The 26,552-nt window shown below is 41.6% G+C and overlaps 1 protein-coding gene and 1 pseudogene across 1 annotated transcript in view; both read right to left on the bottom strand.

Annotated features, from left to right (window-relative positions):
* ARHGEF4 (Rho guanine nucleotide exchange factor 4) overlaps positions 1–26,552 on the bottom strand; it is a 259,748-nt gene that overhangs the window by 224,686 nt on the left and 8,510 nt on the right.
* Positions 13,199–13,295, bottom strand: LOC125096632 (uncharacterized; annotated as a pseudogene).

Here is a 26,552-nt window from a genome sequence, read left to right on the forward strand (position 1 = left end):
CAAGATATAGCATCCGTCCCTGATTAAAACAACTCAAAGTACAGGGATAGAGGAAATATTCCTCAACTTCATAAAATCTATCTATGAAAAGCCCACAGCAAATATCATCCTCAATGGGGAAAAGCTGACGGCCTTCCTGTTGAGATCAGGAACACGACAAGGATGCCCACTCTCACCACTCTTGTTCAACATAGTATTAGAAGTCCTAGCAACAGCAATCAGACAACAAAGAGAAATAAAAGGTATCCAAATTGGCAACGAAGAAGTCAAACTCTCTCTCTTCGCAGATGACATGATACTTTATATGGAAAACCCAAAAGACTCCACCCCCAAACTACTAGACTCATACAGCAATTCAGTAATGTGGCAGGATACAAAGTTAATGTACAGAAATCAGTTGCTTTCTTATGCACTAACAATGAAAACACAGAAAGGGAAATTAGAGAATTGATTCCATTTACTATAGCACCAAGAACCATAAGATACCTGGGAATAAACCTGACCAAAGAGGTAAAGGATCTGTACTTGAGGAACTACAGAACACTCATGAAAGAAATCAAAGAAGACACAAAAAGATGGAAGACCATTGATGCTCTTGGATTGGAATAATAAACATTGTTAAAATGTCTATACTGCCTAGAGCAATTTATACTTTTAATGCCATTCCAATCAAAATTCCACCGGTATTTTTCAAAGAGCTAGAGCAAATAATCTTAAAATTTGTATGGAATCAGAAGAGACCCCGAATTGCTAAGGAAATGTTGAAAACGAAAAACAAAACTGGGGGCATCACGTTGCCCGATTTCAAGCTTTACTACAATGCTGTGATCACCAAGACATCATGGTACTGGCATAAAAACAGACACATAGACCAGTGGAACAGAGTAGAGGGCCCAGATATGGATCCTCAACTCTATGGTCAAATAATCTTCAACAAAGCAGGAAAAAAATATACAGTGGAAAAAAGACAGTCTCTTTAATAAATGGTGCTGGGAAAACTGGACAGCTATATGTAGAAGAATGAAACTCGACCATTCTCTTACACCATACACAAAGATAAACTCGAAATGGATAAAAGACCTTAACATGAGACAGGAATCCATCAGAATCCTAGAGGAGAACATAGGCAGTAACCTCTTTGATATCATTCACAGCAACTTCTTTCAAGATATGTCTCCAAAGGCAAAGGAAACAAAAGTGAAAATGAACTTTTGGGACTTCATCAAGATCAAAAGCTTCTGCACAGCAAAGGAAACAGTCAACAAAACAAAGAGGCAACCCACAGAATGGGAGAAGATATTTGCAAATGACAGTACAGACAAAAGGCTGATATCCAGGATCTATAAAGAACTTCTCAAACTCAACACACACAAAACAGATAATCATGTCAAAAAGTGGGCAGAAGACATGAACAGACACTTCTCCAATGAAGACATACAAATGGCTATCAGGCATATGAGAAAATGTTCATCATCACTAGCCATCAGGGAGATTCAAATTAAAACCACATCGAGATACCACCTTACACCAGTCAGAATGGCCAAAATTAGCAAGACAGGAAACAACATGTGTTGGAGGGGATGTGGAGAAAGGGGAACCCTCTTCCACTGTTGGTGGGAATGCAAGTTGGTGCAGCCACTTTGGAGAACAGTGTGGAGATTCCTCAAGAAATTAAAAATAGAGCTTCCCTTTGACCCTGCAATTGCACTACTGGGTTTTTACCCCAAAGATACAGATGTCGTGAAAAGAAGGGCCATCTGTACCCCAATGTTTATAGCAGAAATAGCTACATCGCCAAACTGTGGAAAGAACCAAGATGCCCTTCAACAGACAAATGGATAAGGAAGATGTGGTCCATATACACTATGGAGTCTTACGCCTCCATCAGAAAGGATGAATACCCAACTTTTGTATCAACATGGACGGGACTGGAAGAGATTATGCTGAGTGAAATAAGTCAAGCAGAGAGAGCCAATTATCATATGGTTTCACTTATTTGTGGAGCATAACAAATAACATGGAGGACATGAGATGGAGAGGAGAAGGGAGTTGAGGGAAATTGGAAGGGGAGGTGAACCATGAGAGACTATGGACTCTGAAAAACAACCTGAGGGTTTTGAAGGGGCAGGGGGTGGGAGGTTGGGATAACCATGTGGTGGGTATTAGGGAGGGCACGTATTGCATGGAGCACTGGGTGTGGTGCAAAAACAATGAATACTGTTATGCTGAAAAGAAATAAAAAATTAAAAAAAAAAAAGGAAGATGTGGTCCATATACACCATGGAGTATTATGCCTCCATCAGAAAGGATGAATACCCAATTTTGTATCAACATGGACGGGACTGGAAGAGATTATGCTGAGTGAAATAAGTCAAGCAGAGAGAGTCAATTATCATATAGTTTCAGTTATTTGTGGAGCATAATAGGTAACACGGAGGACATGGGGAGATGGAGAGGAGAAGGGAGTTGAGAATAAATTGGAGGGGGAGATGAACAATGAGAGACTATGGACTCTGAAAAACAATCTGAGGGGTTTGAAGGGGTGGGGGGTGTGAGGTAGGGGAGCCTGGTGGTGGGTATTATGGAGGGCACGTATTGCATGGAGCACTGGGTGTGGTACAGAAACAATGAATTCTGTTACACTGAAAAGGAATTAAAAAAAAAAAAAAAAAAGGACTACCCACACTCAGCGATCCTCATTTGTGACACAACTTCACTGCTTACGAAGTACCCACTTGGCGTCTCAGTATTGAGTCCATAGGATTTAGGGGGCAAGAAGTCCCACAGACATGATGCTATTCCAACTTGCTGTGCTATATGTAATGAAGTCCTTTGACTCTGAGCCAGAGGTATCATGTCTTCTTCCAGGATCCATGAGATTGTAATATGTTAATTTATTATCTCAAGGGTCAGCAAACTATGGCCTGTGTGCCAAATCTAGCACAAGATCTGTTTTTACACAGCTTACAAGCTAAGAATGGCTTTTATACTTGTAAAGGGTTATAAAAAATGAAGAACATGTGACAAAGACCTTATTTTGCCGCCAAGGCCTAAAAATATTTGCAATCTCACTCATAAAAGGAAACGTTTGCCAGCCCCCATACTATCTTATAAGGGTAAAAATTAGATCTGAGTTTCTGAACAATTCCATTCTTCAGTCAATTTCCTGAGATTAGGAACATCATCTTCTCCCCCTGAAGCCCTCACAGCACCAGGCTCGGGGCTGATACTCACATAAGACAACAAACACCACAGTGGTTTTCCACAAAATTTTGGTACCTGGCACTGTTTCAGGAACTGGGGACATAGGGGTGACAAAACGATAAAAACTCCTAGCCCCACAGAACTGACATCCTAATGGGAGGGAGAGACAATAAGCAAATATGTTTTGGGTAAGGACTATGGAGAAATTATAGAAGAGTAAAGTTTAGGTGGGTGGCTGGGGTGGGGGGGGTGCAGCTGGCTACTATTTTATGCAAGGTATTCAGGGAGGGCCCCTCTGAGAAGATGGTATAATTTGGTAAGTCAGTGCCTATCGGGTATCTAAACTGTAGAGAACCCTGAAACCCTGGGGAAGCTCATCTCACTTCCATTTTCTAATGCATGGTTTTCTGAACTAAGTACCCATTCAAGTTGGGTTCCAACCAAAAAACTCCCCATCTCTCCTCTTCTTGTGAGAATTACACTCCTACACACTCCCCTGGAAGCCTGAGGGCACAAATTCAGTGCAAGTTGGAGCTGACATGTGTTTTGCACTCTATCTCCACCAATGAGTGTGTCCATAAAATCCTACTTTGGCACTAAAAACCCTCAAATTAGGAGTCACCGTACTTATATTCTGATTTATTTTATTCTATCAAATGCATAATTCTGTGATCTAAAACACATGAGTGATATATTCATACATATCTAAAAATGAGAAATAAAATGCATATATACATAAGAATCACTGAACTTTCACTTTGGTAAAAAGTATGATGACCTTGAAAGGACACAGGCTTTGGGATTATTTGGAGCTGGGTCCAACTCTCTCCTTCATCGCTTGTTGGCTGGCTAGGCAACAGACTTCAGGCAAGTTGCTTTAACTCTCTTAGTTTCCATATTAACCACTTTAAAAAAGATACTAAATGCAGAGCACCAAGCCACACAGTAAATGTTCTATAAAGTTGGTATCTTAATTGTCAGGTAGTACATGAATCCTTCAGTTACTCAGTAGGCTTTACTGCTCCCATTTTTTGTCAGAGTGTGTCAAATGAGGGGACTCCTCCCATCAATAAGTTTATGTGCTCTCAAGAAGACTGCAGAGTAGTAAGACAGCCAAGTAAATAAGCAAAGATGATACAATGTGATATGTAATAAAGAGAATCCCCAGTAGGATAAGAATGTATCAAATAGGGCTTCTCAATATGAACAGCTGAACTAACTCCTAAGGCAAGGCTCTCATCCAGAGGAAGCAGACATTCCAGACAGGTTATGTATAATGAGAAAAGCTGGAAGAATATGTAATTTGGGAAAGTTTAATGATGAGAGTTACAGGGAAGAGGTAGAGTGCTAAGAGAGAACTGAATCAGAGCTAAAGGCCCTTGACTGCCATGCTTAAGGCATTCAGACTGATCCTAAAGACTACAAGGGAAGAACCTCTGGCTTTCATATGGAGATGCAATTAGAGCAAGGAAATACTGGAGACGCAATGAGTTAGAAGGCTACCCAGACTGGTACCTGCCCAGGCCCACTAGATCCAGATCATGAAGGTGGAGGAGAGTACAGTCAGCAAATTCTGCCAACCAGCAGTCAAGCGATTCCATAAGTCCAAGATCAAGTGCCCTGCCAGGTCACTTGTGACTTGTGAAGTGTGGTGAAGCCACAAGGCCCAACACCTCCTTTTAGTTCCAGAGCCTCCCTGTCCCCACGTCTGCCCAAATAACGTCCTGGGAGAAGAGCAGGAGTGGAGGGAAGAAAGCCGCCTAGAAGAAGATTTTGAGGTTGGAGGGATAGAAATGAGATTGAGACCGATCTGTCTGGATTATGTTAGTAGAGTGTCCAGGAGGCAGACAGAGGTAAAAGAGTGAGATCTATGTTGGAGACAGATTTGGGAGTCATCAATATGTAGATAAGGCAATATGAATGAGACAATCTAGATTTTGTGTGTAGAATGAGAAGAGGGCTAATAAAAGAGTCCTAAATAGACACTTACATAAGATGAAGAAGGGAAAAAGAGCTCATGAAAGAAAGAGCATAAACCAGGAACTAGGGATAATGAAAATCAGAGCATTTTTATAATTTTCAAGTCATATTCGAGGTGAGTGAGATCAGTCAGCATAATAGCAAACTAGAAAGCTCTAAGATTTTTTTCCCTTCCAAAAAAACTGTATTTTAATAAACCAGCCAGAAGCTGCCTGAACCAATTTTTTAGAAGCTCTAAGAAACAACCAAGAGTTTACAGTATTCAAGTAAATCAGGCAATCAAGGAGAACCCATCTTTAAAACTGTAGGCAAGTTTTGTGGTATTTTTGCTGACCCCTGCCCCACTCATAACATAGTATAGTGGCACTCTTGATCTTGAGCAGTGTAAGCCCAGTTCTCAGTTCCTCACTTGAAGAGCAGATCTTATCTGCAAATTACTGTCTGTTCTAACCTGTCTATGGGGTACCTGAAGGATTGATTTACCTGTTTCTGTTCTGCATGCAAGCAGGAAAAGTGGCAGGCACTGATCTTAAATGCTACAAGTGGAATCCAAACTCAAAGTTGCCTGGGGCAAGAGATTCTGGGTGGAGATATATAGTAGACCATCTAAAGGCTAAGAAAAAAGCTGGGGTTATGTGCTTAGGGAAATGAGGAAATTTAAAAGAAACTGCAGATGCAGGGGAACTTAGAAAGCCATGTATGCCCAGTCATGTACACAGAAAAGACCTGAGAAGACCTTAAACTTTTACCTTTAGATAATCTCAGTCTTGGAGCAAGTTTAACTAATTAGTGAAGGACCACACTGGCACAGAGCCAGTCTGCAAAGACTATGAGAGGTGGTTGTTTTCTGTTTGTTTTCATTTTTGATGGTTTTGTTTGTATGCCTATTTTTGCTTTTGGCATTTAAGGATATTTCTGTTAAAACACTAAATGAAGGTAATGGCGATTAAGGAGTGCACTTCTCATGATGAGCACTGGGTGATATATGGAGTTTCTGAACCACTATATAGTACTCCTGAAACTAACACTGTGTGTTAACTATACTGGAATTAAAATTTTAAAAATTAAAAAAAAACATTAAATGAACATGAGTTAAAAGAACAGAGATATCATAAGCACACATGACTTTCAAAAGTAGTTTGGAAAAGTCTCAAAAGGAAAAAAAAAAAAGAAAGAAAACCATGAGAAGAGGCAGAAATCTGATTTCCAGAATTACTGCATTATAATAACCAAATGCCCAATTTCGTCCCGAAATCACATGGCATATGTAAAAACTGGTTCTCTCAAAGGAACAAAATAAATCAAAAGAAACTATCCCTGAGAAAGACCAGGCATCAATTTTACTAAACAAGTTCTCTAAAACAAAAGGCTTAAATGTGCTCTGAGATAAGGGAAACCATAGAAAAAGAAATAAAGGAAATCAGGAAAGCAATATATAAACAAAATAAGAATATCAATAAAGAAATAGAAATTGCAAAATGATCTAAGCAAAATTATGGAGCTAAAAAAATAAAGTAACTGAAATAAAAAATTCACAAGGGAAGTTGACCTGCGCAGTTAAGCAGACAGAAGAATCAGTCAACATAAAGACAACACTTGAAGTTATCGAGTATCAAGAGCACAAACAAGAATTTTAAAAAACAAAACAAAAAACCATCACTGTGGATCAACACACATATTTTGGGAGTCCCAGGAGGAGAATGCAGAGAGAAAGGGGCAGAAGGATTATTTGAAAAAATAATGGCCAACACTCCAAATTTATTGAAGTCTCTGAATTTATAAACCTTAAAAACTCAATAAACTCCGAGTAGTTTAAACTTAAAGAGACCCCACCAAGACAAAGTATAATCAAATTGTTGAAAGTCAAATACAAAAAACCTTGAAACCAGCAAGGAAGAAGTGATTTATCATGTACCAGAGACTCTTAATAAGATTATCAGCCATTTATAATCAGAGACCTTGGACCAGTGAAATGACATATTTAAAGTGTTGAAAGAAAAATACTGTAAATATATAATTTTATATATGGCAAAACTGACCTTCACAAATGTGGGATAAATTAGGTGTACCTATATAAAAAAAATTGATGGACTTCAATACTGTTAGATCTACCCTACAGAAATGATAAACAGAGTACTTCAGGTTAAAATAAGATGACACTATACATTAACTCAAAGCCATATAAAGATATAAAAATCTCCAGTAAATATAAACATATGAATAAATGTAACAGGCAATGTTATTGTAATCCTAGTTTGTAACTTGAATTTTAATTTTCTACAGGTTTGAAAGACAAAAGCATAAAAATTGTTAAAATCTATACTACTGGACACACAATGTATAAATTATGTAATTTGTGACACCAAAACATAAAGAGGGTAGAAGAAGCATTATTGGAGTCAGTTCAAATTAAATAATTATAACTATAGGGTAATATATGTAATCTCCATTTAACCATACTGAAAATATCCATAGACCGGCTACAAGTGGAAATGAGAAGGGAATCAAAACATGTCGCTATTTAAAAAAAAAAAAAAAGCAATTAAACACACAAAAAGAGATAGCAATGAAGGAAATGAAAACAAAGTTGTAAGACATACAGAAAAATGACAAAAGTAAGTCTCTCCCTGTCTGGAATTCAGAAGTAATGGCTTAGCCTTTCCAATCAAATGCACTGAATGAGAAAATTGGTTAAAAACCCCAACAACTACATGATCCAACTCTATGATGTCTGTTAGAAGAGACTCATTTTAGATTGAAAGCCACAAATAGGGTGAAAGTAAAAGGATAGAAAAATATATTCCATGCAAATACTAACCAAAAGAGAGCTAAGGTGTGTCTTCTAATTTGGATAAAATAGACTTTAAATAAAAACTGTTACAAAGACATTACAGATTGATAAAAGGATCAATGCATGAAGAAAATATAACAATTTTAACATATATGCACCAAACATCGGAGCCCAAAATATATGAAGCAAACATTATAGAACTGAAGGGAGAAATAGACATTTCAATAATAATTAAGCCTTCAAAACATCACTTTTAATATGACAGGAAAACTAATGGAGGATCAATAAGGAAACAGAGGACTTGAATAAAACCATGAACTAAGGTTCTGAGGTTACAGAAATATACTGAACGCCCAAGAACAGCAGAATACACATTTTATCAAGTGCATATAGAACACTCTCCAAAATGGACCATATGTTGGACACAAAATGAGTCAGTAAGTTTTAAAAGATTGCAATCACAAAAAATATTTTTTTATCTATCACAGCATGTAAAAATCAATAACAGGAAAACTAGATTCACAAATACAGGGAAATTAAACAACACACTTTTTTTTTTTTAGATTTTATTTATTTGAGAGAGAGAGCATGAGTGGAGAGAGGGAGAAGCAGACTCCCTGCTGACTGGAAGCCCCATGTGGGGCTTGATCCCAGGACCCTGAGATCACGACCTGAGTGGAAGGCAGACACCTGACTGACTGAGCCATCCAGGCACCCCTAAGTAACACATTCTTAAGCAATCAGTGGGTCAAAGAATAAATCAAAAGGGAAATTAGAAAATACAGACAGTCCCCACTTATGATTGTTCAACTTACGGTTTTTCAAATGTATGATGATGCAAAAGTGATATGCATTCAGTAGATACCATACTTTGAAGTTTGAATTTTGATCTTTTCTTGAGCTAGTGATATGAGATATTAGTAATACTTCTGTGATGCTGGGCAGTGGCAGCCAGCCATGGTTCCCAGCCAGCCATGTGATCATGAGGGTAAACAGCCAATACAATTACAAACATTCTGTACCTATAGAGCCACTCTGGTTTTCATTTTCAGTAAAGTAATAAATAAATTACATGAAATATTTGACACTTTATTATAAAAAAGGCTTTGTGTTAGATGATTTTTGCCTAAATGTACATTAATGTAAGTGTTCTAAGCATGTTTAAGGTAGGCTAGGCTAAGCTATGATGTTCAGTATGTTAGGTGTATTAAATGCCCATTTGAATTATGATACTTTCTTTTATTTTTAAAATGTTTTATTTTAATTCCAGTTAGTTCACATGTAGCTTTATATTAGTTTCTGGTGTACAATTCAACACTTCCATACATCACCCTGTGGTCATCATGACAAGTACACTCCTTACTCCCCATTACCTATGTAACCCATTCCCCATCCCCTCCCCTCTGATAACCATCAGTTTGTTCTCTATAATTAAGGGTCTGATTCTTTTTTTTTTTTTAAAGATTTTATTTATTTATTTGACAGAGAGAGATCACAAGTAGACGGAGAGGCAGGCAGAGAGAGAGAGGGAGGGAAGCAGGCTTCTTGCTGAGCAGAGAGCCCGATGTGGAACTCGATCCCAGGACCCTGAGATCATGACCTGAGCCAAAGGCAGCGGCTTAACCCACTGAGCCACCCAGGCGCCCCTGGGTCTGATTCTTGATTTACCTGTCTCTCTTATTTTGTTCCTTTTGCCTGTTTGTTTCATTTCTTTAATTCTACATTTGAGTGAAATCATATCATATTTGTCTTACTCTGACTGACTTACTTTGCTTAGCATTATATTCTCTAGCTCCATACATGCTGCAAATGGCAAGATTTCATTCTTTTTTATGGCTGACTATTCCAGCGTGTGTGTGTGTGTGTGTGTGTATATATATACATACTTGTATATATGTATACATGTATATGTATATCTCACATCATCTTTATCCATTCATCAATCAATGGACACTTGGGCTGCTTCTATATCTTGGCTATTGTAAACAATGCTGCATAAACATAAGGGTGCATGTATCCTTTTGAATTAGTGTTCCTGTATTCTTTGGATAAACACTCAATAGTGTGATTTTTTAGTTCATAAGGTTATTCTATTTTTGACTTTTTGAGGAACCTCCATACTGTTTTTCAAAGTAGCTGCACCATTTTGTAGTCCCACCAATAGTTCAAGAAGATTCTCCTTTCACCACATCCTGGCCAACACCTGTGGTTTCTTGTGTTGTTGATTTTAGCTATTTGGACAGATATGAGGTGATATCTCATTGTAGTTCTGATTTGTATTTCCCTGGTGAGTATATTGAGTATTTTTCATGTGTCTGTTGACACATGTTTTGGCCAGCAAATTTGACAGTCTGTATGTCTTCTTTGGAAAAATGTCTGTTCTGGTCTTCTGCCCATTTCTTAGTTGGATTATTTGTTTTTGGGGTGTTGAATTTTATAAGTTCTTTATATAGTTTGGATACTAACCCTTTATTGAATATGTCATTTGCAAATATCTTCTCCCATTTGAATTATGATACTTTCAACTTATGATAGGTATATTGGGATATAACCCCACTGTAAGTTGAGGAATATCTGTACATTGAGACAAATGAAAACAAAAATACAAAATACTATAATCGATGAGATATAGCGAAAGCAATGGTAGGGAAGGAATTTACAGCTATAAAAGCACATATAAAAAAAAAGATCTTAAATCAAGAATCAAGGATCATACCTTAAGACAAAGAAAAGCAAATTAAACCCAAAACTGGCAGAGAGAAGAAGACTCATAATAATCAGAAATAAAAACAAAAACAATACTACTGAGGTACAGAAATAGAAAGATTGTGATGAGCGTTTTTATGCCAACATATTGGTTAACTTGAATGAAGTAGACAAATTCTTAGAAACACACAGTGCACCAAAAGTGAATCACGAAAAGATAAAAAATCTGAATAAAAGTATAACTAGTAAAGAGATTAAATTAGTAGTCAAAACCTTCCACAACATCAAAAAGCTTTACTGGTGAATTAGATGAAATGGCTTTACTGGTGAATAGTACTAAACATATGAAGAAAAATGAATACATATCCTTTTCAAACCTTTCAAAATATTGAAGAGGAGGAAACACATCCTAACTTTTTTTATGAATCTAGGAGTACACTGACAGCCAAACTAGAAAGACAATACAAGAAAACTACAGACCAATACTCCTTATAAATATTGTTGTAAAAACCTGCAACACAAGAAACTCATTTTAGACCTAAAGACACTTCCAGATTTAAATTGAGGAAAACAATTTACCATGCAAATGGACATCAAAAGAAAGCTGGGCAAAAATGAACTATTGGAACTTCATCAAGATCAAAAGCTTTTGCACAACAAAGGAAACAGTCAACAAACCAAAAGACAACCACCAGAATGGGAGAAGATATTCGCAAATGACATATCAGATAGAGGGCTAGTATCCAAAATCTATAAGGAACTTATCAAACTCAACACCCAAAGAACAAATAATCCAGTCAAGAAATGGCAGAAGACATGAACAGACATTTCTCCAAAGAAGATATACACATGGCCAACAGACACATGAAAAAGTGCTCCACATTACTCAGCCTCAAGAAAATACAAATCAAAACCACAGTGAGATATCACCGCACACCAGTCAAAATGGCTAAAATTAATGAGTCAGGAAATGACAGGTGTTGGCAAGGATGCAAAGAAAGGGGAACCCTCCTACACTGTTGGTGGGATTCCAAGCTGGTACAACCACTCTGGAAAACAATATGGAGGTTCCTCAAAAAGTTGAAAACAGGGGCACCTGGGTGGCTCAGTGGGTTAAGCCTCTGCCTTCAGCTCAGGTCATGATCTCAGGGTCCTCGGATAGAGTCCCTCATCCGGCTCTCTGCTCAGCAGGGAGCCTGCTTCCTCCTCTCTCTCTCTCTCTCTCTCTCTCTGCCTGCCTCTCTCCTTACTTGTGATCTCTCTCTGTCAAATAAATAAATAAAGTCTTTAAAAAAAAAGTTGAAAACAGAGCTATCCTATGACCCAGCAATCACACTAATGGGTATTTACCCTAAAGACACAAATGTAGTGATCCAAAGGGGCATGTGCACCCAAATGTTTATAGCAGGAATGTCCACAATAGCCAAACTATGGAAAGAACCTAGATGTCCATCAACAAAAAAATGGATAAAGAAGATGTTTTACATATATCTATATCTATATCATCTATATATATACCAAACACACACACACACACACCCCACACACACACCTATACACACAATGGAATACTATGCAGCCATAAAAAGAAACAAAATCTTGCCATTTGCAATGACGTGGATGAAACTAGAGGGTATTATGCTAAGCGAAGTAAGTCAATCAGAGAAAGGCAATTATCATATGATCTCTCTGATATGAGGAATTTCAGAGGCAGGAGGTCATGGGGGGTAGGGAAGGAAAAAAATGAAATAAGATGGGATTAGGAGGGAGACAAACCATAAGAGACTCTTAATCTCAGGAAAGAAACTGAAGGTTGCTGGGAGTTGGGGCGGGAGGGATAGGGTGGCTGGATTACAGACACTGGGGAGGGTATGTGCTATGGTGAGTGTTGTGAAATGTATAAGCCTGATGATTCAAAGACCTGTACCCCGGGGCAAATAATATATTTTATGTTAATAAAAAAAAAGAAAAAAACTGGAAGTGACCTGGATGTCCTTCAGCAAGTGAATAGTTAGACAAACTGGTACATCCATGCAACGAAATACCAGCCATGGATATACACACAGCTTGGATGCATATGCAGAGAATTATGCTAAGTGAAAAAAATATAAACCTAAAGTATTACATACTGTATGAATCCATTTATATAATATTCTTGTTTTATTTTTTAAAGTTTTTATATAAATACCAGTTAGTTAACATACAGTGTAATATTATTTTCAGGTGTATAAGATAGTGACTGAATACTTTCATACAACCCCCAGTGCTCATCATAACAAGTTCCCTCCTTGATCCCCATCACCTATTTCACCCATCACCACCATGTCCCCTCTGGTAACCATCAGTGCGTTCTCTATAGTTAAGATCCTGTTTCTTGGTTTGCCTTTCTTTTTCCTTTTGTTCATTTTGTTTCTTAGATTTCTCATATATGGTATTGTCTTTCTGTTCACTTAGCATAATACTCTCTAGCTCTACCTATGTCATTGTAAATGGCAACATATATAACATTCTTCTTTTAAAAATATCGGACACTTCAGGAATGTGTGTCTTTTTTAGGCATGCTAATCTTCTCTGTATCATTCCAATTTAGTATATGTGCTGTTCAAATGAGCATTATAATATTCTTGAAGTGATAAAATTATAGAGATGGAGAACAGATTAGTGGTTGTTAGTGGTTAAAGATGGAGGCATGGGTTTAGCTATAAAGAAGGAACATGAGAGAGCCTTGGGGTGATGGAAGTGTTGTGTGTCTTGATGGTACAAATGTCAACATCTTGGTTGTGATATTGTGCTACAGTTTTACGAGATGCTATCATTCAGGGAAAATGGGTGAAGGTACATGGCAGCTCCCTGTATTACTTCTTATAACTTGTATGTAAATTTATAATAACTCCCTCCCCAAATTTAAGTTAATTATAAGAATAAATATTATTCTTCCACTAGCTAATTTGAATCCTCAGGGTGCCCTTTAAGGAAATTTGAGCAAATTTTTCTCCATTTGCCATATAAGAAAAGAGAGGGCACATATACAGGCAAATTGTGATGATGAATCAGGTCTGAGTGTTGAGCCTGGCCATGTTGGAAATATGAACTGGGGACAGAAGACTAACTTTTAGAGCTCTGCTCTGAGCCAACCTGCAGATGCCACGATTCCTCTGACCTACTCTCCTATCACCTGGGGATAACACAGAAGGAGAAACCCTTGTATTGCCACCTCGTGGTTTGACTGCTGAAAATAAGAATGAGCCAGCTGGAATAGACCGTGGATTTCTGAGTGGGACTGAGATGCTGACTTTATGGATGGAAGATCACTAAGAGGCTGGTAACTTACTAAAGTCAAGCAGTTAGTAAGCTATTCGTTAATTAATAATGGAACAAAACCCATAACTATTTTATGCTGTTGGGTCAGAGGTGCCAGAAAAGCTAAAACAGAGAAACAAAAAGTTCAAAATTCTTCATTAATCTGGTGAGCCAATTTCAAAATAGCCTCCTGCTTTCATCTCTCAGGGAAAGAGCCTCATGCAATCTGTTACCACCAGGGGACAGTAAGGAATCCAAAATAGTCCTTTTCACTGGCAAGGGACCTTGATCAAATCAGGTTATTCACAGAACCTGGGGGTTTCTCCTGGAAATCCAATGCTGTGTATCCCTGAGCCAAATTCCACCCCCAGGAGCGCTCTTGCCACCTGCCACCACACATGCACATTGCCCAGTGTTTCTCTATGTGGTTTCTGATCTACCATTTTGGATTCATTTCTGACCATGAACAACAGCTGACATAGAGAGGATTATAACTGTATCAGATATATGTCCTAGTTAGTTCTGCCACTAGTAGCTAAGTAAAGAGTAACCAGGATTGATTTCTGAGTCTTATTGTCTTCTTTCATAAAATGGGAGTAATGACAATAATATTTATTGAACCTTTACCTTACATGAGTCTCACGACAGCCAGATGAGATAGGCACTATATTTTCATTTTATAGAAGATGAAAATGGGGCACAGAAAAATCAAGTAACCTGGTCATGGTCACATCAGCTAGGAAGTAAGTGGTGAATCAGGATTTAAACCCAGACAGTTTGGCTCCAAACCTCTGTGTGCCCATTTCTCTGAAGATTAAGAAAATCAACAAAAGAAAGTTAGTGCCCACAGTTAGCCCTGTATTAGTCATCTGACTTAGAAATTCGCAGCCTTAGGAGTCTTTAAAGCATGCTCTGCAAGCTAATACTGAGCATGTGCGTCTGTGGCCACAGGTGAGCACATGGACCAGCTGCAAGCTGGGAGGTGTCCATGGGCAGCCTAATAGAGGCTCTTCGAAGGTGGGCTACCATGAAGTCCTGAACCCATCCCATCAAACTGTACCACAGCTCTGTGAGGTGCTGGTGCTCCCATTTTACACATATGGCATTGATATCCCAGCCCCTTCTTTCTCCTCCACTCCTTTGTATTTTCTGGTAACCCATAATCCCCAAACAACAGGGAAATTCTTCCCTCTCATAAGGAGCTGGCAGAAAGACAGTCTCTTTTCTGAGTGACTCCATTAGAAACCCCATTAAGAACTTTGCACACATCAGACAAAAGAACTTGCCAGAAGTAAGATTTGCAATTGTACCGAGTGGTCACAGGGAAGGAACACACAACTGGTATAATTCAGCTCAAAGCAGTTCAAAGAAGAAAGCTGGGAAATAGGAGGAACCGAGCTCTGGAGTAATGTCTGCTGACAAGAAGCCTGGATGGGGGAACCAGAAGGGGTTTTTGCTGTAGCACTGAACAGCCTGTGCATACAGAAGCTAGAGGGCCAGTTTCCCAAGACAATCTTGATTTCAAAATTTCATCTGCTGTCCATCACATACTTATAGTTTTAGTACAAAAACTATGGTTTCTTCTAGGGCAGGTTTTAGACTAAATAAATCTTTGAAAACAAGGCTTACGTACTGGGATGTGCCTGGTGCAAGGCTGACATGGCATCTCTCTGCATACCCCTCCTCCCCAGCATCTCCAGGAAGCTTGAGTTCTGTGTTTTGATAATCAGCAGAGGAAGACACATTAACCCTTATCAATAAGGTGAACATCTTGAAACAGGCTTGAAGTCATTTTCAGAAAGCTAAGCCTACTCTCTGCAGAGAAAAAATGGCAGTTCCCATCCTGCTAGATGCAATCCCTATTCTTTTTTAATTCTATTTCATAAGTTTTATTTTATTTTATTTTAATTTTCAGTGTTCCAAGATTCGTTGTTTATGCATCACACCCAGTGCTCCATGCAATATGTACCCTCCTTAATACCGACCATCAGGCTTACCTAACCCCACACACCCGTCCCCTCCAAAACCCTGTTTGTTTCTCAGAGTCCACAGTCTCTCATGTTTCATCTCCCCCTCCGATTTCCCCCAATTCACTTCTCTCCATCTCCCAATGTCCTCTGTGTTACTCCTTATGCTCCACAACTAAGTGAAACCATATGATAATTGACTCCCTCTGCTTGACTTATTTCATTCAGCATAATCTCCTCTAGTACCATCCATGTTCATGCAAAATTTGGGTATTCATCCTTTCCGATGGAGGCATAATATTCCATTGTATATATGGACCATATCTTCTTTACCTATTCATCTGCTGAAGGGTATCTTAGCTCTTTTCACAGTTTGGCGACTGTGGCCATTGCTGCTATGAACATTGGGGCACAGATAGCCCTTCTTTTCACTACATCTGTATCTTTGGGATAAATACCCAGTCATGCAATTGCAGGCTCATAGGGTTGCTCTATTTTCAATTTTTTAAGGAATCTCCACACTGTTTTCCAAAGTGGCTGCACCAATTGCATTCCCACCAACAGTGTAAGAGGGTTCCCCTTTCTCTACATCCTCTCCACTTGTTTCCTGTCTTGTTAATTTTGGCCCTTCTAACTGGTGTAAAGTGGTATCTCAATGTGGTTTTGATTTGAGTCTCCCTGATGGCTAATGATGATGAACATTTTTTCATGTGTCTGTTAGCAATTTGTATGTCTTCTTTGGAGAAGTGTCTGTTCACGTCTTCTGCCCATTTTTTGACATGATTATCTGTTTTTTGAATATTGAGTTTGGGGAGCTCTTCATAGATCTTGGGTATCAGCCCTTTGTCTGTAGTGTCACTTGCAAATATCTTCTCCCATTCCGTGTGTTGCCTCTTTGTTTTGTTGACTGTTTCTTTTACTGGGCAGAAGCTTTTGATCATGATGAAGTCCCAAAAGTTCCTTTTTGCTTTTGTTTCCTTTGCCTTTGGAGATGTGCCTTGAAAGAAGTTGCTGTGGCCAAAGTTGAAGAGATTACTGCTATGTTCTCCTCTAGGATTTTGATAGATTTCTGCCTCATGTTGAGGTCTTTTATCCATTTCGAGTTTATCTTTGTGTATGGTGTATGAGAATGGTCAATTTTCATTCTTCTATACATAGCTGTCCAATTTTCCCAGCACCAATTATTAAAGAGACTGTCTTTTTTCCCCTGGATATTTTTTCCTGCTTTGTTGAAGATTATTTGACCATAGAGTTGAGGGTCCTTATCTGGACTCTCTAATCTGTTCCACTGGTCTATGTGTCTGTTTTTTCCACTCCCTATTCTTACATAAATTGTAGAGTAGGCTTGCAAGGCACCATTTGCTCCATTTTCCAGATGGGAATTTTGTGCTCTGCCAGGTTAAATACTCACCTAAGGTCACAGCTGACACAAGATGCTATGAAAACACATTTTACCATTTTCTATGCCCAATCTGTTTTGTGGATTTTCACAAGGAAAACATCAAAGCCAGGGACACAGGGTCTTTCCCTTTTTCTTGCTCTAGTGGTGAGAGAACCATAGGGAGAGAGTCAAGTTGATTTTTAATTAACAAAAAGTCAGAGGGTCTTCCCAGGATCTGGGGAAGTGGACCTGAGTTTCCTAGATTGCTGGCATGAAGCATCTCTTGAAGCAGGGTCCATGGGATTTGGAAGACAGGTGATGAGACTGACAATCAAATAATTTTAGAAAATGCCATAAGATTAAATTGATTTTTCTTTTACAGACTTCTCAAAGCATCTGTACATTAGTGGTCATTTCAAAGGTCCAAGAGCAGGAAGCTGAGGTATAGATAATTTCCTTGTAGGCCATTATAGGGCTGAAAGAGGTGACTCATGACCCAGCTCTCCAACTGTCTGGCTGGGTCCCTTGGGTCCCTTTACGAACTGTGGTCTTTCTTCTGAAAATCCACTTGTCCTAGTAGAGCTGACGATTAAATGACAACCTATATTTAGAATTCTGACATGTAAGTAGCCACCAAATAGTTCCCCCTCCCTCAATTTCCATCTTGGAACTGACTAAGACTGCCATGACTTTGGGAGCTTGTTTAATTCATTCACCTCAATGCACACAATTCTGAGAGGATTACATGGGAATGGACACAATAAAATAAGGACCATTCAAACATGAAGCAATGCTCTATTCTAGAGGAAGGAGCAAGGCCAGAGAGCCTCTCCAGGACAGTGTCCTGGCAGCTCAAGGCCCATGATGCACTCCCTCCAGCTAAGCCAGTCTCTGGGCCCTGCCCCTATAAATTTCATGCCCTTTTCTGCTTTTCTATCTTAATGTGCTCATCCCACCTTCTCAAATGTACCCCTTCCTGACTACTCAGTTCTACCAAAAGTCTTATCCTATTTTCAGGGGACATGTTAAGTTTCACCTCTCCTGTTAAGCCTTGATCTTACACATTTTGCCAACATTCACCTGCTCCATCCTCTTAATTCCTCTCTCTTCTCCAGACAGGGGAGGAAGATGCATGAGGGAAAAGTAGCAACACATATAGAAGAAACAGTCTCAAAGGTCATGGATCTCTCCCACAGAAGTATTTCTATACAAGGCCCCTGTATGGGAATGACTGAAGAGGATGACTGTTGTTCTCAGAGGCAGGAGACTTTTGCATTGCACCAAAACCTTGAGCCTCTTCAGTGAATGTGCCCAGAAAGGCAAATAATAGAGCTTTTCAGTTGTTGCCAGGGCAAGCCTGAGAGCAAAATGGTTCCCATTAGCCATTACTTGTTCCAGTGAGGGGACCTCACTTTACTCTTTCTGTGTTTGCATGCACCTAATGTCCAAGAATCAGTCCAGTTCCCAGCTAGAGCTCCTGGCCCCCAAGTTCAACAAGCAAAAACTCAGAACCATTTCTACCCTTTTCCTGCAGGGTTTTACTTGATAAGAAGTGGCCATTCTTCAGGGGAGAAAGGACTCTGTTTGAATGCAAATGCATTAACTCTCTGCTCCAACACAGGACGTACTCCTCTGGTGCTCTGCCGCCTCTCTAGCTTCCTCCCACACCCTTATTTCTCCTTAACTGTGGAAGTCATTGTCACCCCAGGGCAGTTTTTGTGTTCTTTCTAATTGTAGACATAGCCCTTGGGTCATCTGATCTACTGTGGTTTCAAGTGATGCCTGTGTGCTCAGCACACCAAATAGCTGTCACCACCTTCCTCTCCAGACCTGCAGACCTGTCTACCAGGACCCACTGCTTATCTCATAGACACCTCAAAGTCAGATTCCAAACAAGCACAGTAATCTCTCTCTGCCTCCTCTGTGCTACCTATTGATCAAGGATACCATCGTCAAGCCAACTGATGAACACAGAAACCTTGAGCCCTCTCTCATTCATCCCACATCTTAACTGGCTCCAAATCCTGTGGGTTATACCTCCCGAGTGCTCTTCTCTGTCCCATTGCCATTGATCCAGGTGTACCCTTTAATTAGCAGCAACTTCCAAAGTACTCTGTAGTCCTCCAGCCTTACTATTCCCATTTTGTTACCAGCCAGATCTTTCTAAACCATGAATTAGACAGTTTATCACATCTGTAAAATACCTTCTGTGTGGACTGAATAATAACTCCCATGGTGCTTATGTCCTAATATCCATGACCTGTGAAGGTCACCTTTTATGGCAAAAGGGACTTTGCAGGTATGATTATGTTCAGGATGTTGTGATGGGGAGCTCACCGTGGATCATCCAGGTGGGCCCAATGTAATCACCATGGGCCTTCTCAGGGGGATGAAGGAGGATCAGAGGAAGAGACTGTGATGCTGAAAGCAGAGAGGAAGTAATGCTTTTGAAGATGGAGCAGGTCATAAGCCTAGGAATTTAGGCAGTTACTAAGAGCTGAGAAAGGCAAGGAAATGGATTCTGGAATAAAAGTACCAGATATCAGAATAATGAGGCTCTAGGAGGAGATATTTCAGGAGTTACTAAGCCTATTTTATTGAGTACTATGTAAATGGCCACCTCTTACTTTATTTATAAGGCTAGTCCTAGGTGGAATGAGGCCATCCTGCTGTTAGTTAGGTTCAAACCTCATCCAGACCCTATAGCAGACCTGGTACTTTTATTCAGTTCTAAAAAGTTTCCCCTGTTCAGGTTCTGAACCTAACTTGGCAGGGATTTTAATCCACAAAGGAATGTGGCTGCCCAAAGAGCTAATGCTATCTTAGGATGCATCAGTTGATAAACACTGTACAGAAGAAGGAGATCAAGTCCCACACTCAATCATTATTTGTGCTGTATACAAGCTACATCTGATGTCACCACTCTGACTCTCTACCACCCTCAGAAAATGTCTGGACTAAAACCCATACAGGCCCTACTCTCATTTCCAAAACTATCTCTTCCATGTCCCAGCACATATCCTGTGCTTCTCCTGAGAGTCCCATGCTTGCAACATATACCTTTACTGATTTTTTTTTTTACCTTTTGCATGTTGTCCTTTCCTGATTCATCAGGCTCCCCTCAACTCACTCTTCAGAGTCTCCCTCAAGTTCCACCTTAGCCTGTAGCCTTCTTTGAGGTTCTGTGGGCAGTAGGCAGTAGGCACCCCGACACCAGTGCTTCCCACAGTCCTACATAATGGCCTATTTACTTCTCAGTCTCCCTGGTTCCCCAGGGTTCTCCCCTTCCTCCCTAGGCAAGGTTGGGTGCTTTCTCTCCCGGGCACCCTAATTCAGACTACTTTTTGGTTCAAACCCAGGCTGCGCAGGAATTGCTGTCATTATGGCCATTGATGCTGTTGTTGCTGCTGCAGCTATTGGCTGATCTCTCTCCTCCACTAGACAGGCACTGCTGAGGGGACAGCATGGCTCAGTCCCTCTAGAACTCCAGCTCCCAGGACAGGGCCTGCACAGAGCAGCTGCTCAGCAGCACTTCTGAGTGAAAATTGTGCAGTTGGAGGAATTTGTCTCTCCTATTGCAAAAATAACATCTATAACAAAATAGCTAAATATGAAATGCTCACCACATGTCTAGTACCTTTTTATACATTATTTAATCTTAAAATGATGCAGGTAGTATTGTCTTTATTCTACAGACATCTTTATGAAGCTCAGAACAACAACCTGCCCAAGCTACTTGCACAAGTTACTATCTGACGGCGTTTAAATCTGGATGAAGTCTGACTCCCAAGCTCTGAGTGTATAGACATTAACTCATGATGTCTCGTGAACATTATAGAATCCCCAGGACAATGGCACACACTTCATATTCTCACATTTCTTGCTGGCTATGTCCCCAGAGGCCCTGTGAGGATCAGTGACTTGCTCTGGATCACAGATGAGCTGATGACAGAGCAGTCAGGAGGATTATAGTAGACATGTGTCCATGTTGGTGATGTCACTCTGCTTCTTCTTGTGACCCACAAGATGCTGGACTCTCACCTGCAGCTTCGCAGGTACACTGGAGGTCCACAGCCTATCCCACTCCAATCTCTTGGACCAGAGACAGCGTGCAGCTGCCCACCCAAATCCTGGCTGCAGCTCCTGCTCCTCCTTAGGCCTAACAAAAGAGGTTTGCCCAAGCCAAAGGAACTGCTCCCGGGCACTCACTGGGGCACATTCTTGCCCACATATCTTAGCAGTCTATCTCATGGGGAAGAGTGTGGCCTTCTTTTTTCTGAAAAGACACAGCTGCCCAAGAAACAACACCACACAATCTACTAATGCAAACCAGAGCTGGGTGTGGAGCCTGCACAGACTCTTCTCCCAACAAGTGAAATAATGAGCCACATACCAGGTAGGTCTCACCCGCTTGTGGGCAGCAAACAATGTCTGTCACCATCTATGGACATGTCCTGATTTGCATCTTCTCTGCCTTGTCTTTCCCAGATGGCGCCTCTCTCCCACCCTGCCACAGGCAAAGAAAAGGCAGGCACTGACCTTTGGTCCTGGAGAACCTGTCCCATCCCAGCTACAGTCAGTACTTGTCCTTCTCCAAAAGCAAATACGTCTGCACTTCAATAGCAGTCAGGACTCCTGACTTTTGATTAGTGCCCTACACAGTGCACAAACCTGGAGAACCTCACATCCCACTCAGAGGAACTGAGTGAATTGCTTATAGTGGATCTGCAGGCAGGGCAGTCCCAGGTCCCAGCCCAGGCCATTCTGTAGGCTGCATGCTGGGGCCTGGAGTACATCCTGCCCTGCACAGGGTTAATCTTCTTCCTCCTACACAGAAGCATTTGCATGACAGAGGCTCTGGAGGCCCCAGAATGTCATCAGAAAGGGTATCATCGGTAAGCCTAAACTGCTAGGGCTGCCCAGTATGCAGAAAAGTGGAAGTTTTGAAGTTGGATCTTGTTCCATTGCTTCCCCACCACCACTGTGCTCATCACCCCTGAAGAGTTTTAATTCTTTCATCTACAAATGAGGCCTCTGCCTGCTGCTGCATCACCTCTGCTGGAGGCTTGGCCATTCCCACAGTCTGTCTTGACTGTCCACTGGTGGTGTGTTTTATTTATTGTGTTGCCTATTGTGTTAGAACACATGGAGTTGGCCCAGAGGGAAGCCTATGTGTCCTGAGAGAGGCACTGGGCCAATTTGAGGGGATTTGGAATTGTAAGTTGAGGGCGACAGACAAGTTGGAGGAGGTCCCATGACCTGGCTCACTGAAGAAGCATAGGACCAGTTCCCAGAGAAACGCAATCTTTGCATGTGGCGGCCCAGCCACTGTCTGTGTCAATAACTCTCTGGGAAAACTCCAGACCACAGGCGTCGCCAGAAGTGCCTATTCTCTGAAGTGCCCTGAGTGGTGACTCCACCTGCATGAAGAAGAATATAGCACAACTCAGCAATGTGGCTCTTATTCTGCCTATCAGACACAACCATGCTGATCACATACACTTCTAGTAAGATGTGATATAGGCAGCTTTGGGGACTGGGGCTGGAACCTCTGAAAAAATTTGAAGGAATCTGTTCCTTCTTCCTGGGGAGGGTTATCCAGCTATCTTTGTTTGTCATTTTGAGGGTACTCTCAAAATGTGCACTCTAGGCTCCTTTAAGAACTCTCAATGAGCCAGACTGGCCTGACCCGGCAGTTATAAGCCCTCCAGGTAATGGTGGTGGGGGACTGGAATTGGGGTCTCCTGGGGATGTCACACACTATATTTCCTGATCACATATGAGGTTTACAAGTATTCTATTTCCTCAAAGCAAAGATGTCACTAAGTTAATGAAACTTTTAAGAGGGAAGAAGAAATCCCTTTTAAGTATACACATCAATTCTAAGTACATCTTGATTTCAAAAGTAATAAGCTGTTTTTTAATAAGTTTATCTTAGACTCAAGGAAAGGTGGAAAGTTACAGTGCCTCTCCTGAGTAATTTGAAGTGAGTCTTCCTCAGGTTCCATGGAGAAAGGTGACCTGAACCAGCCCTCTGGGGCATTCCCCAGGAGTAGGTGGCAGCTGTGCCCATACCTGGCAGCTAGGGCAAAACTTCCATGCATCCCAAAGTCTCTCTGTACTGCCTGTTTCTGTGCCCCTGGGACATGGCACTGAACACTCAACAAAGTGTCTTCTCTATAAACCCCTGTGAGGAGCCAAATCTCCCAGAGATCCCTAATGTTCCCTATTACTCTTCAGAGGGAGCTGCACCAGGTAAAATGTGCCCATTTTATAGAAGAACAAACATGCTCCAAGATTCTGCTCTGCTAAAGACCACACTGAGTGGGGCCATAAGATCCAGAATCCAGGCCACTGGACTTGGAGAGAAGAGCTTCTGGATGGGGCCTGCAGACCCCACATGGTGTCCTCTCCTCCTCTGCCAGTGGTGGGGAGTGGCACCCTTTGGCGTGGGGTGCACATAGGCAGGCAATACTTCTTTGTTTTTTGGGCCTGTCTCTCCCTTCTTACCTCTGTGCTTTGTCACCAGCTCTTGCCCAATGACTTTGGCTGGGATGGAGGTTCAGAGGTATCCAGAGCCCATTCAGCTTCTCCAAGGCATGGCCCTCTGGCTTCCAGGCACCATCCTGGCCAGGTCTGTCAGCCTGTGCATGATCATTTCCCCTTTGGGCTCACTGCCTTGCCAGTGCCTGATCCCCCAGGAACTCAAACCTCTCCAAGGCCTCCTCACTCTGGTCCCATTGAAACTCATCCCCCATGAGTAGTGTCTGACTCCTTGTTCTACTTACATGGACAGCCTACCCCTCCCCTAGAACCCAGGTCTCCATCACCTGGAATAAAAGGCCATGTTACCAGTCAACTTACTGAAACATGCATAGAGCCTCCACTTCACTCAAAGCTTCATGCTGGGCCCTTAAGGATGGGAAAGAGAAGCAGTGGTCCTGGTCCTTTGGAGCTCACTATCCAGAGCAGGGTTCTTAACTTGCCATCCATAGGTTTTGTGATCTTTGAAATTGGAAGCAGAAGGTACATGCACACAAAAGCAGGGAGGGTTTTCAGTATGAGGGGTCACATCCTCTACTGAGTACTCAAAAGGATGCTGGCCTTATAACTCAGGAGTGCTTGAATCACTTATCAGGGGCTTGTGGCTGAACAGGCTGTGTCTTCCTCATGGTTTAGTGTCCTTAGTACAGGACCTGGGATCAAACAGTGCTTGGCAAATTCTATGTGTTAGAATGAATGAATCAAATGTCAGCGTTTGAATGCTTTAGATTAGTCCTGGCGCAAGGGAGCCACTGCACTCCCAGTGGCAACTGCAGAGGGCAGCCCTGAAAGACAGCAGTGGTCAGGGGTGCACATTTGCCCCAGAGAACGTGGTCTCACACAAATACTATAACACTGCAAATACAGACCCACGCCCACCTTGAAGCCTGGGACCTTCAGTGCCCCCTCCCTCCCCACCCGTCCCCAGTGTCCCACATCCAGGTCTCCTTCCCCCTTTACGTTGAAGAGTTCCTGCTCCCCATGGGGTTTCTCCCATATCTGTGGTCTGCATGAGGCTAGTCAGCTTCGCCCAGAGGTGACCTGCCACACATGTCTGCCCACAGAACTCCCTGTCCAGAGGCTCAGCTCCTGCCCTGTCCCTGATTCAGGGCTGGAGGAAGGCCTCTGGGGAGGGTAAAAGGCTGGCCTGGGGAAGTGGAGCAGGGGAAGAGGTACCAGGCTGCACACAGGGGTGGGGCCACATTAGCTGTCTTCTCAGAGCTGCCTTCCCAGTGACCACCTTCTCCATGTTTTACTCACTGCCCTCCAGCTGGAGGCCACACCTTTTCTAAACCAGTGGGGTTTTTTTGTTTTTGTTTTTGTTTTTCTCCAATGAACACTTACCTGAGGTTTTATAAACTCTAGAACTCACAGACAAGGGACTGGAGTAGACCCAGGAGGGGACAGAGTTACCAGTGTGTTCCTGCCTTGGAGTCTAGTCTCAGGAGCACTCAAGTCTCCAGGCCAGGCATTTTACAAATGTGAGCATATTGACTTTCACAACCATCTTACTGAGACATCATTAGCCTATTTTACAGATATGAAGACTGAGGATTTAGATAACAATTCATACCAAATATGTAGTTAGGATTTTCTGGTGCCCCCAAGTCCACTCTGGTGACTGACACCACTTCTGTCTCTCTGTCACAGGCCTCTGCCCTGTGAACTGTGAGGACTCATACTCTCCCTATGGCTCTTGGGGTTGAGGCATTCATTTCCACGAAAAAAGAAGGTATTAAGGGACAGGGTGTATAGCTGCCTCCTGGTGAAATTTTGTTCATGCACTGAGCAGCATGTGGACAGCCTGCAGGGTTGGGCAAGGTCAAATTCTTGAGTGGGGAGGAGAGAACCTGCTGAAGAGTGGAGCTGGCTTGGTTATGGGAGTGGATGAGGGAGGGGTCCAGAGTGCCAACTCTGCTGGACTCAGCAAGTCAGGAGTATATGTGGGCTATTAGCCATGGTACACAGCAGAATCACCCCAGGGCTTTTCCAGAAATACCTGCTGGAGCCCCTTTTTAGTAACCAGGGCTGGGAGTATCCTGCCCTCTATTTGTGGATAAAGTTCTCGGGGGTTAGATATGTACCCTACTCATTTCCAAATGAGCAAGAAAGACAAAAGCAATCACAACATGCAGGAGCTGTCTGGTGTCACAGTTGGGTGCTTTTATCATCCTGTGGAACATGAACAATGGCACAGAACATCACCTTTAGGCAGGGCCACTTTGGGACCATGATGGAGAAACAAGCACCTATCATATTCACATCTGGGCACAGATGGAACATGCACATTGTCCAGCTCACAAAGACCAAACGGCCGCATGCTGGCTATTCTGAGCAATGGCTGCCACTTTACCAGTCCCAGATTTAGCCTCAGACTTGTCCCTTGTGCTGGGAAAGATTTCTTAAGTTGCACAATCACAGAATTGCCCCTATGATTCCTTCCCACATCCAATGGAGAGCAAAGCCCCACTTCCATAAATCTCACCAAACCCAGCTCACCAGACCCAAATGCCATAGCCAGTCCTTCCAATACCACCTCACTGAGATGCAAGGAGGCATTTGCATTCTCCCAGGAGTGAGCCTCAGATGACCAAGCACCCCATGTGGGCACAGTCTCTGGTCTTACATCTATTATACAACCCACCAAAAATGACACATCATCAGTGACGCACAGACATGC

The sequence above is a fragment of the Lutra lutra genome, chromosome 3 (genome assembly GCF_902655055.1).
Source record: "Lutra lutra chromosome 3, mLutLut1.2, whole genome shotgun sequence".
Lineage (NCBI taxonomy): Eukaryota > Metazoa > Chordata > Mammalia > Carnivora > Mustelidae > Lutra > Lutra lutra.